Genomic DNA, 3,964 nt, shown 5'->3' with positions numbered 1-3,964 from the left:
GGGTTAGATATCTGAAAAGAAAGAAAACATGGATCTTTATAAAAAAATTAACAGCATGGCAACAATAATTAAAACTTACTAAAAAAGGAAATTGGCATCACTGAATAAGTAAGGTTAATTATTCCTGATACATAGATTTCCCTTCTTTTATATTTTTAAACATTTTAAGTTTATTCATTTAAAATTTCTGAGAGAGAGGGAGAGAGCACAGGGGAGCCACAGAGAGAAAGAGGGAGACACAGAATCCAGGGCTGGCTCCAGGTTCTGAGCTGTCAGCACAGAGCCCAATGCAGGGCTTGAACTCACAAACTGTGAGATCATGACCAAGTCGAAGCCTGACACATAACCCGCTGAGCCACACAGGTGCCCCTATTTCTCTTATTTTAGAAATCTAAAGTAACTAATTCTATAGTGCGAAACAATGGTGTTAACTTTTCAACATTAACAATAAGGAGTACGGATCATTTAAATGTTAGTTTGATGTTAAAGAAATTAACTATTGTTAACTGTATAAATTAGATAACAAAACGAATATAATTTAGGTCCTTTACAAAAATTTTCTGCAAGTTTTAAAATGCATATTCTTACCCATGAAGTCACTATTTTTTTTTCAGGATGATCTGGACAAATTTCCTGTTTGATTTTGTGGTATCCTTGGGAATGAAAATTTGTTAAAAATATGTCTGTTTGTTCTCTATAGTTAAGAGTTTGTTTCTTGGTTTTCTCTCTTTTTCCTTCCCAGTGTTCTTCTGTTTTAGTTCTTACGTTCCACATGTGGGATTAAGGAGAGCACTTGCTGTGGTTAGTGTTGTACATACAACAGGTGTTGTATGTAAATTTTGGATTACTAGATTCTACTTCTGAAAAACTAACATTACACTGTACATTAACTAATTGGAATTTAAATAAAAAGGTTGGAAAAAAGAAAAAAAAACATTATCAGCTTGAATTGTTTAATTTCTTTAAAGGAAGATCTTCCTTGCCCTGTCAACAAGCATTCCAACTGCACATTTCTAGTAAAATAGTTTTAGGAGCATTAAAAGCAAAAAAATGGTTGAAAACTGTGTGGCAAATAGATGTCAATAGAGTACAGTTGTGAGAACTAAAGCCAACTTATTCATTTATCCCCTTTACATGTTACAAGCAAAATTAAAATAAATGGTTAAAATTAATCTAAATTTGCAATGGCAAGTGATAAATGAAAGTTAAAAAGAAATGGCCCAAGCATATTTGCATTGTTCATATTTATGACCTCCCCTAGGAATTTCAGTATTTGATACACACTCTAGGCGATAAAATACAACAGAAGAAGAGGATACAGAAGGTAGCTCCAAGAGAGATTTGTTTCAGCACTCACCAGCTAGAAGCTGCATTAACGAATGGATCGAACACTCACAAATTTGCATCTTGTGGACAATCTTGAGATATTATTCGTGCAGAGGGAAATAGTGTGTAGGATAGAGAGAAGGTGCCCCAGGCGTGTTTTCCCCAGTGCTGAGGAATTAACTGACATCCAATGAGATGCAAACACTATTTCACACTTTCCACCTTTGTCTGACCTGATGCAGCCACCGTATCTGGGCACCCTGGATGAATATTTCAGAAACAGACACTGTAGGGGCATCTGAATTGGTTAAGTTTCTGACTTAGACTCAGGTCATGATCTCACAGTTCATGAGTGTGACCTCCATGCCTGGTTCTCTGCTGTCAGCATACAGCCCACTCCAGATCCTCTGTCCCCTCTCTCTCTGCCTCTCCGCTGCTCGCTCTGTCTTTCACTTTCTCTCTCTCTCTCTCTCTCTGAAAAAATATATAAGTATTTTTTAAAAAACCACCAAATGTTACTGTAGCAAAATTATTTAGAAGCCATCAAATCCCAGACTCACAAATTCAGACTTTTGTCTGTAAGATCAGTTTAGATGGTGAATAGGTAAATTGGTTTAGCATTTAAAATGGTCTATACTATAAGAAACTAATTCTATTTTAAATTATCATTCAACCTCATTACATCAGGAAGAAGAAACTCAATCTGTTTCCACTATGACTTATTATTGATATAAAGTTTCCTAACCTCTATATTGTTCTGAACAAACCAAAAATATTTATCATGTTCATAGCGTTCAACAGTGAACAGTACTTAAATAGAGGTTAATAATTTTATGATTTATTGATCAATTTTCTCCTTACCTTATTACAGCTAATGCTGATTCCTAATTTAGGAGATGACATACTGTTTGCTTTATGGACAGATGTGTTTGCCTAAAACAAATTGACTTAAAGTTAATTGTTAAATAAATGGGTTGGTAAAAACTTCAAGTGTGTATCACCTGATTTTCAAGAAAAGAGACTCAGATCAAAATAATCTAAGTAGTTTATTAACATCAGAAAGTAATATCTTGTGTAGGACAGATATCCTGATTCCCACTCAATCAGGGGCTGTATCCCACAATGTAAGCAGAGCACGAAAATGGGGTGTCCTGGAGACCAGCAGTGAGGGGAAACACTTTGAATCTAATGCCAATTTTAAAAAGTATGCAAGATGACAGATTACCAACAACTGAATCTGTGTTTATGAATATTTGGGGGGATATAAATTTGTGGTCCAGCATTCTTGATCCCAAGTAATTTTATGCCATTTTAGCAAAATGCGTATTCTTTCACATAGGATTTTGGCTTGTTTTCTAGATTATCAGAGACGTTTCCTCCACAATACCTCTTAAACTCTCATCTTGAAATCTGGGGAAAATTCTATTATAATCACTGCTGTTAGCTGAAGTAAAAGGGACATGTGAATGCAAGCCAATGAGAGAATTATGGTCATTGAAACATATAACATATTCTTGACCACATCTCCACAATTTGTCAAATAATTGAAATCATAAGAGATGAGAGGAGGAATATTCTGTTTTCCCTCTAAAGGTGGTTGAAACCAAGGAACAAAAATGATATAGAAACATGGAGATGTATAATCACTGAATGGTGAACTTTGTTGTTTCAAATTGTGTCTCCATAGCAGTAATAATCCAAACATAAAAAGAAAACTAAACACCTAAATATTTCCTCAATATGAAGAGAAATAGATTCTTATATCTGTCTTCTTTCACTTTAATTCCATTTATTTAGAATTGATGTTTAGAGTTTAAAATCTGGGCAATCTGGCCCATATTCTGTGAGAAGTCAATCACCCCATTTAAGTAAAGATACTCAAAACATTTTTTCTCACCAACTTTATTATTGTCTTCCTTTCCTATTGACCAATAACTTTTAATAAGAACTCAGTAGGGATGTCTAGATGGCTCAGTCAGTTAAGTGTCCAGCTTTGGCTCAGGTTATGATCTCACAGTTCCTGGGTTCGAGCCCTGCGTCGGGCTCTGTGCTGACAGCCCAGAGCCTGGAGCCTGCTTCAGATTTTGTGTCTCCCTGTCTCTCTGACCCTCCCCTCCTCACACTGTCTCTTTCTGTCTCTCAAAAATAAATAAAAAACATTTAAAAATTTTTTAATAAAAAATGTAAAAAAAAAGAAATCAGTAATCAGAATTAATTCTTCACTTCCATACCATTTATGAACATTGAAGTTATTGCTAACCTCATAAAGCTTCATGGCCCACATTTATAGGATTGATAAACTATTACATAACTCAAAAATATAGTAAGAAATAAAAATGTGAAATACCCCAGTGTTATACATGGTTCAAAACCACACTTTATCTTCCTTTTACTTTATCTCTTTTTTTGAGTGAGCTGTCTCTGAAATTTTCAAAAACATATATGTGTGTATACATATATATGTATAGCCATTTTAATAAAGAAAAAACACCTAAAACAAAAAACCAAAAAATGTCACAACTTATGTTAATGAGGATGAACATATAAATTTCAATTTGGAGCAATCTTTTAGTAAAAGAAATAAAATTACTATAAACAACTGGTTGCCTTTCATCATTTTTTTGACTGCTTAAAACTT

This window comes from Suricata suricatta, chromosome 11, assembly GCF_006229205.1.
Source record: "Suricata suricatta isolate VVHF042 chromosome 11, meerkat_22Aug2017_6uvM2_HiC, whole genome shotgun sequence".
In the NCBI taxonomy this organism is placed as follows: domain Eukaryota; kingdom Metazoa; phylum Chordata; class Mammalia; order Carnivora; family Herpestidae; genus Suricata; species Suricata suricatta.
This window is presented reverse-complemented; position numbering follows the sequence as displayed.